The 10,608-nt window shown below is 42.3% G+C and overlaps 2 non-coding genes across 2 annotated transcripts; one reads left to right on the top strand and one right to left on the bottom strand.

The window, feature by feature from the left end:
* The first annotated feature begins 594 nt into the window (after positions 1–594).
* On the top strand, positions 595–666 carry trnad-guc (transfer RNA aspartic acid (anticodon GUC)). Its single transcript has one exon. It is a non-coding gene; the product is annotated as a tRNA-Asp (tRNA).
* Positions 667–2,166: 1,500 nt separating this feature from the next.
* On the bottom strand, positions 2,167–2,238 carry trnad-guc (transfer RNA aspartic acid (anticodon GUC)). The gene has a single exon. It is a non-coding gene; the product is annotated as a tRNA-Asp (tRNA).
* Between the last annotated feature and the right edge of the window lie 8,370 nt (positions 2,239–10,608).

Here is a 10,608-nt window from a genome sequence, read left to right as displayed (position 1 = left end):
CCGTTTTCTCAACATGCCCTGAATGTTCAATAATTTGTGCACATATACCCCCGGGTCCCTCTGCTCCTGCGCGCCCCCCCCCCCCCCCCCTCAAATTTCCCCTTTATTTAAATTGCCTCTCCTCGTTTGTGGTGACCAGTACTGTTGCTAAAGTCTAACGGGATGGTCACAAGTTTGCAGATGTGTTTAATGTTGAATAAATACAATGCAAAAAAAAACAGGCACTTTAAGAAGTATCAGCTTTGCTCTTCATTGTGACTTGTCCAGTTTAGGAGGATGGTGTTTGCAAAGAAGTACAAAGCTGCAAAGGTTAAAATCCGAACCAGAGGACACCGAGTTAAGGTGAGTGGCAAAAGAACCAGAGGGAAAACTTTTTTTGCGTAGTGAGTGGTTAGGATCTGGAATGCACTGCCTGAGAGTGTGGTGGAGGCAGGTTCAATGGTGGCTTTTAAAGGGGAAATGGATAATTACCCGAAACTATTTGCAGAGAGCCAGCACCAAGGCTGTAGTCATTCTAACATTCAATGAGTGTATAATGCAACAACTTGCAGAGAGCAGATTATCTAGACTCTTACTCAACCCATAGTATGCAATTCCTCGGTAGTATAGTGGTCAGTATCCCCGCCTGTCACGCGGGAGACCGGGGTTCAATTCCCCGCCGGGGAGGTACCTAACTTATTTTACACATCCTACAAAATACATCATTTAACAAACACACTCACAACCTTCTCCATTTTCTCTTTCTCTCTCTCTGCATTTCTCTTCTTGCCTTTTCCTCTATCGTTTGCATCACCCCTCAGCATTACTACTTCACTTCTCTGCTCACACATCTTACCATTTCAAAATACACTCTCAAAAACGTTCTGCACAGCAAAAATACTCAACAGAAATACTGCAACAACATGGCTAAACACTTCTCTGCGCTTGCTCACTGCCACAATAAGCCCCTTTGCTTCAGTCTCTTTAATCCATGCACAGGCTTTAAAAACAATTAACACCTCAAAACTCTTGCAACCCAACTACACTTATAAGTTTTTATCTAGATTTTTTGAAGGGACGAATTATCATCATTGTTTTTAAGACATGCATAAAGGATGTACATTCCTATATAACTGTACACATCAGAGGTGTTATTACTGTATGTTGTCTGTAATCCGTTCAATTATTATGGGAGGATAAATGTCTCAAAATTGCAAATGAATTGTGTGTCAGCCCTGGTCACTGTGCAATTTGCTAAAAGCCCAAAGAGCTTTTACAAAGAAACTGAACAAACCTAGCTATGAATCAAAATGCAAATATTCCGGAAATAGTAGCAAAATGCTGATAATGTTTAGCAGGTCAAGCAGTATTTTCGTGTTGTGCAAACATTTCTGCTTTGTATTTTTTTAAAAAAGAAAGTGGATAATGAATACATTTCATTCTAATTTAAGCATTTGTCTCTTTCAGTGCTCACTTGAATTTGCGAGCGGTATTTATTACGTGATTTTTCAGGACAGTTTTGCACAGTGCTACCTCCTCGCGGTTTTTTGGAAATAATGCAGCAGGGCATGCTTAGATTGGAAAAGGTGCCTATACTTTGTATTTTACGATGACTCAATTCCTTTGCAAAAGCTCTTTGTACATTGACACGGTCTAAAACACACAATTCATTTGCAATTTTGAGACATTTATCCTCCCATAATAATTGAACGGATTACAGACAACATACAGTAATAACACCTCTGATGTGTACAGTTATATAGGAATGTACATCCTTTATGCATGTCTTAAAAACAATGATGATAATTCGTCTCTTCAAAAAATCTAGATAAAAACTTATAAGTGCAGTTGGGTTGCAAGAGTTTTGAGGTGTTAATTGTTTTTAAAGCCTGTGCATGAATTAAAGAGACTGAAGCAAAGGGGCTTATTGTGGCAGTGAGCGAGCGCAGAGAAGTGTTTAGCCATGTTGTTGCAGTATTTCTGTTGAGTATTTTTGCTGTGCAGAACGTTTTTGAGAGTGTATTTTGAAATGGTAAGATGTGTGAGCAGAGAAGTGAAGTTGTAATGCTGAGGGGTGATGCAAACGATAGAGGAAAAGGCAAGAAGAGAAATACAGAGAAAATGGAGAAGGTTGTGAGTGTTTGTTAAATGATGTATTTTGTAGGATGTGTAAAATAAGGTATTTACCTCCCCGGCGGGGAATTGAACCCCGGTCTCCCGCGTGACAGGCGGGGATACTGACCACTATACTACCGAGGAACTGATGTCAAACGCTAAAAGCTACTCTTCATGAATATAAATTACAACTTCTGTATGGAAAGGCAACAAAATTTTAGAATCCTCACAGTGCAGAATGAGGCCATTCGGCCCATCGTGTCTACACTGGCTCTCTAAAACAGCAATTCCCTCAGTTCCATTCCCCTGCCTTCTCACCAGAATCCTGCACATTCTTCCTTTTCATATAACTGTCTAATTCCCTTCTGAATGCTTCAATTGAACCTGCCTCCACCACGTTCTCAGGCAGCACATTCCAGACCTTAACCACTCTCTGCATGAAAAAGTTTTTCCTCATGTCGCTTTTGCTTCTCTTACCAAATACTTTAAATCTGTGCCCTCTCATTCTCGATCCTTTCACGAGTAGGAACAGTTTCTCTCTATCTACTCTATCCAGACCCCTCATGATTTTGAATACCTCGATCAAATCACCTCTCAGCCTTCTCTTCTCCGAGGAAAACAGTCCTAACTTCTCCAATCTATCTTCATTACTGAAATTCATCATCCCTGGAATCATTCTTGTGAATCTTTTCTGTACTCTCTCCAATGCCCTCACGTCTTTCCTCAAGTGTGGTGCCCAGAACTGGATGCAATACTCCAGCTGAGGCTGAACTAGTGTCTTATACAAGTTCAACATAACTTCCTTGCTCTTGTACTCTATGCCCCTATTAATAAAGCCCAGGATACTGTATGTTGATTAACCACTCTCTCAACCTGTCCTGCCACCTTCAATGACTTATGCACATATACATCCAGGTCCCCCTGCTCCTGCACCCCCTTTAGAATTGTATCCTTTATTCCAAATCGTCTCTCCATGTTCTTCCTACCAAAGTGAATCACTTCATATTTCTCTGCATTGAACTTCATCTGCCACCTGTCTGCCCATTCCACCAACTTGTCTATGTCCTTTTGATGTTCTACACTATCCTCCTCACAGTTCGCAATGCTTCCAAGTTTCATATCATCAGCAAATTTTGAAATTGTGTCCTGTACACCAAGGTCTAGGTCATTAATATAAATCAGGAAAAGCAAGGTTCCAACACTGACCCCTGGGGAACTCTACTACAAACCTTCCTCCAGCCCGAAAAACATCATTACTTTTTGTTTCCTGTCACTCAGCCAAATTCATATCCATGTTGCTACTGTCTCTTTTATTGCATGAGCTATGACTTTGCTCACAAGTCTGTTGTGCGGCACTGTGTCAAATGCCTTTTGGAAGTTGTTACGACCAGGTGAGGAGGGGTCTAGGGGTTCCCTCTCAGCCTTTGCCTGGTTTAACCGTAACAGGGTTTAATTTTAACAAGACCTGTTTTTAGCTCCCACTCAGTGAATCCTTGTTCACTGCTTTCCAATTATAAGGCAGAGAAATCAATCAGACAGATTTTCTTAGATTTAAACAAGAAAGGTGGAAGTTTATTAATCTTAAACTCTAATTCAGTTAACGACTATGAATATGCGATGCAACCACGCTAGCATGCAAACACGATAAACACACATGCAGATAGAAACAGAAAAAGTAGAAGGAATAAAGGGGAAAAGTTTGAGGCAATAGCTGGGTTTCTATTTATAGTCCTTTGAGTTTGATGTAGAGTCTTTGGTTGCTGGTTAGTCTTGCTGTTTCATTGGAGACCCAGTGCACACTTTAAAACTTGTTTTGATGTAGGAGTCTCTTCTCTCTTGAGCTTGAAGTGACTTCAGTGGATCCGGAGATTAGAGAGAGAGAAAGGGAGGGCTCTCTTCTTCCAAGTTTAGTTGCAATCTGCAGTCTGACCCAAGCTGTTCTGTGAGCAGTTCAAAACCAGACCAGGCCAGCAAGTTAGTCATGTGATTCACCGTTTAAACAAACTCCTATGTTTGTGGATTCCAAAGCTCTCCGTGGGGGGTGTAGTGCTGTCTCTTAGACTGACAGGATATGGATCACCACTGCCCAGACCAATCTCTGTTAATTGAATCAGTGAGCAGTTCCCATTGTCTTTTCCTAGGCGACTGTCTCTTAGAATGCAAATTTTTTTCCAGCCACTGCTGTTATCTCTTTAAACAAGTCATCTCTCCATTCCAGCAACAGTTTAAAATTAATGTTCATGTGACAAAATTAATATGCCTCATTCTTGGCAGGTGGGGGTTTTCATGACAAAGTCCATGTACACCACATCAACAGAATTAGTATCATCAACCCTCAACTTCCGTAAATTAGATAAACACAATTTTCCCTTAACAAATCTATGCTGGCCTTCCTTAATTAATCCGCATTTGTCCACATGACTATTAATTTTGCACCGAATTATTGTTTCTAGAAGTTTCCCCACCACCAAAGTTAAACTGACTGGCCTGTAGTTGCTGGGCTTATTGTTACACCCTTTTTTGAACAAGCCTGTAACATTTGCACTTGTCCAGTTCTCTGGCACAACCCCTGAGTCTAAGGAAGATTGGAAAATTGTGGCTAGTGCTTCCACAATTTCCCTCACATTCCTCAGTATCCTTGGATGTATCTCATCTGATCCCGGTGCCTTAACAACTTTAAGTACAGACAGCCAATCTAATACCTCATCCTTATCAATTTTAAATGCTTCTAGTGTATCAATTACCTCCTGTTTCATCATGACTTGGGTTGCATCTTCTTCTTTGGTAAAGACAGTTGCAACATTAACTTTACTCATTCATGGGTTGTCGGTTTTTTGCCCATCCCTAATTGCCCTTGAGAAGGTGGTGGTGAGCTGCCTTCTTGAACTACTGCAGTCCATGTGGTGTAGGTATACCCACAGTACTGGGAGGGAGGGAGTTCCAGAATTTTGACCCAGCGGCAGTGAAGGAACGGTGATATATTTCCAAGTCAGGATAGTGTGTGGCTTGGAGGGGAACTTGCCGATGGTGGTGTTCCTATGCATCCTTCTAGTTGGTAGAGGTCACGGGTTTGGAAGGTGCTGTCGAAGGAGCCTGTGCATCCTGTATATGGTACACACTGCTGCCACTATGCGCCGGTGGCGGAGGGAGTGAATATTTAAGGTCCTGGATGCCACATTCTACTCTGTAAACTTGAGGTCATTCAAAACTCTGCTGCCCGTGTCCTAACTCGCACCAAGTTCCATTCACCTATCACCCTGTGCTCGCTGACCTACATTGGCTCCTGGTCAAGCAACATCTTGATTTAAAAATTCTCATTCTTGTTTTCAAATCCCTCCATGGCCTTGCCCCTCCCTATCTCTGTAATATCCTCCATCCCCACAACTCTCTGAGATATCTGTGCTCCTCTGATTTTGGCCTCTTGTGCACTCCTGATTTTAATGGCTCTACCAGTGGTGTCTGTGCCTTCAGCTGCATAGGGCCCAAGTGCTGGAATACCCTCCCTAAACCTCTCTGCCTCTCTACCTCCCTTTCCTCCTTTAAGACACTCCTTAATACCCATCTCTGACCAAGCTTTTGGTCATCCGACCTAATATCTCCTTTGGTGGCTCAGTGTCGTACTTTGTTTTATAATGCTCTTGTAAAGCACCCTGGGAAGTTTCATGACATTGAAGGTGCTATATAAATATAAGGTGTTGTTGTTGGATGGTGTCGAGCTTCTTGAGTGTTGTTGGAGCTGCACCCATCCAGGAAAGTGGAGAGTATTCCATCAGACTTCTGACTTGTGCCTTGTAGATGGTGGACAGGCTTTGGGGAGACAGGAGGTGAGTTACCGCAGGATTCCTATCTCTGACTTGCTCTCGTAGCCACAGCATTTATGTTTTACTATATTAAAGGCTGTATATAAAAATACGTTGTTGTTGCAGGCAAGACAAATGCATTTTAAATGGCTGTTCAAAGTCATTTTCATCTGCCTCAGCTGTTCAGCTCTGCAGGTGATCCACTGTGAAGGCAGATACTCATGAAATCCACAGGATTCGCAAATCCTGAATATCACGGAAAACCACCCTGTTAACTTTGAACACTTGCAGGAACAAGAAGTCTCAGCCTTAAAACTATCCTTTTGTTTAAAAGAATCCTTCAAATGTTCTACAATAACACTTTTACATGATGCATTATTTAAAAGCTGAAGAAACCCATGTTCTGATCTTTGCTGAAGGTGGGTTACATTTTAAACATGAACTGGAGCAACATCTCAAACACTCCTTCCAGGTGAAGCCATGATTTACTTGTACTTCTTTCAATTTAGTATACTGCATTCGCTCACAATGTGGTCTCCTCTACACTGCGGAGATCAAACGCAGATTGGGTGACCGCTTTGCGGAACACCTCCGCCCAGTCCGCAAGCACGACCCCGAGCTTCCAGTTGCTTGTCATTTTAATTCTCCACCCTGTTCTCATGCCCACATTTCTGTCCTTGGCCTGTTGCAGTGTTCCAGTGAAGCTCATCACAAGCTCGAGGAACAGCACCCTCATCTTCCGACTAGGCACTCTACCGCCTTCTGGACTCAACATTGAGTTCAACAATTTCAGACTATGACTGCCATTTTGATTGTTTTTTTTACCATGTGCCAGTCTTAAACTTGTTTTTCATGTTTTTGCTATTGGTTGAAACTGTTCATTGTTCTGCCATTAACACCCTCTCTGGACAAATGCTTTGTCTTTTACAACGGCGATTACTACTTCCCTTTGCCCTTTGATCCACGATATCTTTGTCATTTAATCTCTCCTGCCCTCCCCCCTAACACACACCTTCCCTTTTGTTCTTCTTGCACCCCCCCCCCTGTCACTTTTGCAAAGCCTATTACATTTCTAACCTCTGCCAGTTCTGATGAAAGGTCACGGACCTGAAATGTTAACTATTTCTCTCTCCACAGATGCTGCCAGACCTGCTGAGTATTTCTGTTTTTATCTCGATACAGCGTATGTGTTGCTCGTAGCTCAGTGGGTGGCACTCTTACGGTGAGTCAGAAGGTTGTGGATTTGTAGTCCCTCACCAGAGCCTTGAGACCCTAATCCAAGGTGAAACTCCCAGCGCAGTGCTAACGGAGTGCTACACTGTTAGTGATGCTGTCATTTGGATGAAACCAATGCCCCATCTGTCTCTCAGGTGGACATAAAAGATCCCATGGCCACTATTGCGAAGAGCAGGGTTCAAGGGCAATTTATTCCTCAACCACCACCTAATAAAAAGGTGTTTGGTCATTTAGCTCATTGTTGCTTGTGGGATCTTGCTGTGCGCAAATTGGTTGCTATGGTTCCTACATCACCACAGTGACTGCACTTAACAGTACTGGCGGTGAAGCACTTAGGGATGACCCATGATTGTGAAAGGCACTATATAAATGCAAGTCTGTCTTTCTTTTCAACCTTTCAGTTTATTGCTAATGCGGAAATAGACCATTTGGCAAAATATAACTCTGTGCATTCCTGAATTTCATCCATGCTGTGCAGATAGGTCTTGAATAATTTATTTGAATTTGATTTCATCCAGGAAGAAAGACTGCTAATTCCTATAAAAATCAGTAACTGTGACCATGACAGTAGATTTCAGTCAGTGTTGTTACAGCAGGATTGAGCAAATATATATGCATGAACACCTGTAATTACTTGATACATTTTTTCTTTGCCAAAATAAATTTCTGAAATATAACACAGCTTGTTCATTTGACCAAGAAATTCTACAGATAGGCAACATCCCCTTTTGGAGTGCATTCCCGGGTACCATTAATGTACTATTAATAGGACACCTTTCCAATGTGATGGAATCACATGTATACTTACTTTCCAAACAGTGTTCGTGATCTGTAATTTCTGTCTCTGGCTGGTATTGAGTTGTGTTGAATATAGAAAAGAAGGGAAAATGTTCTGCTATTGCAAATTACAACCACAGGCACAAATAGTTTTTGATTTTTTTATTGAGTTGGCAATTGTGGTTCAGTTGGGAGCTCTCTCACCTATCAGTCAGAAGGTTGTGGGTTTAAATATCACTCCAGAGACTTGAACACAAATTCCCAGGCTGCCACTCCAGTGCCAGTCAATGTACCATCTAATTTTTTGGGGAGTGTGGGCGTGGTTTATTTAAGTGCATGAGCCCTTTAATGCACACACATTAACCTAAAGGGGCCAACTTGTGCACGGCCTGCTCAGGAACTTTCTGGTTGCTGTGCGGTCAAGCAGCTGATAGGAAACATTTTTTTTTATTCATTCATGGGATGTGGGTGTCGCTGGCTGAGCCAGCGTTTATTGTCCATCCCTAATTGCCCTTGAGAAGGTGGTGGTAAGCTGCCTTCTTGAACCACTGCAGTCTATCTGGTATAGGTACACCCACAGTGCTGTTAGGAAGGGAGTTCCAAGATTTTGACCCAGTGACAATGAAGGAACGGCGATATAATTTCAAGTCAGGATGGTGTGTGACTTGGAGGGGAACTTGCAGATGGTGGTGTTCCCATGTATTTGCTGCCCTTGTCCTTCTAGTTGGTAGAGGTCGTGGGTTTGGAAGGTGCTGTTTACGGAGCCTTGGTGCCTTGCTGCAGTGCATCTTGTAGATGGTACACACTGCTGCCACTGTGCGTCGATGGTGGAGGGAGTGAATGTTAGTGGATGGTGTGCCAATAAAGCGGGCTGCTTTGTCCTGGATAGTGCTGAGCTTCTTGAGTGTCGTTGGAGCTGCACCCATCCAGGCAAGTGGAGAGTATTCCATCACACTCCTGACTTGTGCCATGTAGATGGTGGTCAGGCTTTGGGGAGTCAGGAGGTGAGTTACTCGCTGCAGGGTTCCCAGCCTCTGACCTGCTCTTGTTGCCATGGTATTTGTATGACTACCCCAGTTCAGTTTCTGGTCAATGGTAACCCCTAGAATGTTGATAGTGAGGGATTCAGCGATCGTAATGCCATTGAATGTCAAGGGGAGATGGTTAGATTCTCTCTTGTTGGAGATGGTCATTGCCTGGCACTTGTGTGGTGCAAATGTTATTTGTCACTTATCAGCCCAAGCCTGGATATTGTCCAGGTCTTGCTGCATTTCTACATGGATGAGGAGTTGTGAAAGGTGAACATTGTGCAATCATCAGTGAACATCCCCACTTCTGACCTTATGATGGAGGGAAGGTCACTGATGAAGCAGCTGAAGATGGTTGGGCCTAGGACACTACCCTGAGGAACTCCTGCAGTGATGTGTTGGTACCAGTACTGAGGGAGTGTCAGAGGTGCTGTCTTTTGGATAAGTTGTTAAACTGAGGCCCTGTCTGCCCTCGCAGCCGAATGCTACAAGACATTTTCTCTTTGCACAGAAATTATTTTTTAAAAACTGTTTTGATTGTTCATCTACAATCAGGCCACTGTGCCCTTGGAAACACAAACTTTTTCTATTGGCAGGAGGGTCGGTAACCAGAAGAGATAGATGTAAGGTGATTGGTGAAAGAACCAGGGAGGAGATGTGTAGAACTGTATATGCTAGAACTGTATAGACCAGGGGTCTGCAACCTCCGACTCCACAGCCGCAATGGGGCTCTTTACCATCTCATTTGCGGCTCCCAAACTTTTCCAGTTGGATCACATTAACATGCAAAAAGCCTAAAAAAAGCCAAGAAAACTAAGAGTCGTGTTTCTCTTAGGGGGATAAAAAGCTAATCATGCGGTACTTTACGATTTCAAATGATTGTTTTAATGAAAAAATCATCGTGCTGTAAATAAACCTTCTCGAGTGGTATAGTTACACTATGGTTATTAATAATGCTTTTGGTTTGATGAATAGGTTTTAATGGTTGTGACCGTTACTGTTTCTAGTGTAGCTGAGATGATAAATTATTCTGAATGTGCTATTAGAAGCAATTCTTTTTATCACCAGAATCAATAGTCGAAAACATTGCCGTAATTCTACACACCTTAAGTCAAACTTCGTTTTAAGATGACTTCGCTGACAAACTAATAGCTAAAAAAGTCACAAAAAATGCAACAATTCAGAGTTAGGTCCGATTTTAATTTTGATTTTTTTTCTATTGATATATAAATTCAATACATGTATTTTATTTATTATCGATACAAATTATGCATTCTACCAGAGACAGCTGGCAATTTGCCAAGTATTTGGTTTAAAAATGTCGAATTTTTGTCTTGTGGCTCCCAATAGTTTTTATTTTAGGCAATTTTTTAAAAAGGACTCTTCAGGTAAAAAAAGGTTGCGGACTCCGGTATTGAACACAAGTTAGACCACAGCAAGAGTACTGCATACAGTTCTGGTCACTGCAGTGGATGTGATCGCACTAGAGAAGGTACAGAGGAAATGTATGAGGACGTTGCCAGGACGGGATAGGCTGGGATTGTTTTCTTTGGAACAAAGGAGGCTGAGGGAGATTTAATTGAGGTGTGCAAAATTATGAAGGGCCGAGATACAGTGGATAAGAAGGATCTATTTCCCTTAGCAGAGAGGTCAATAAACAGTGGGCATAGATT

The sequence above is a fragment of the Heterodontus francisci genome, chromosome 6, assembly GCF_036365525.1.
Source record: "Heterodontus francisci isolate sHetFra1 chromosome 6, sHetFra1.hap1, whole genome shotgun sequence".
In the NCBI taxonomy this organism is placed as follows: Eukaryota; Metazoa; Chordata; class Chondrichthyes; order Heterodontiformes; family Heterodontidae; genus Heterodontus; species Heterodontus francisci.
Note: the sequence above shows the minus strand (reverse complement) of the source record. Positions and strands in the feature narration are given on the sequence as shown.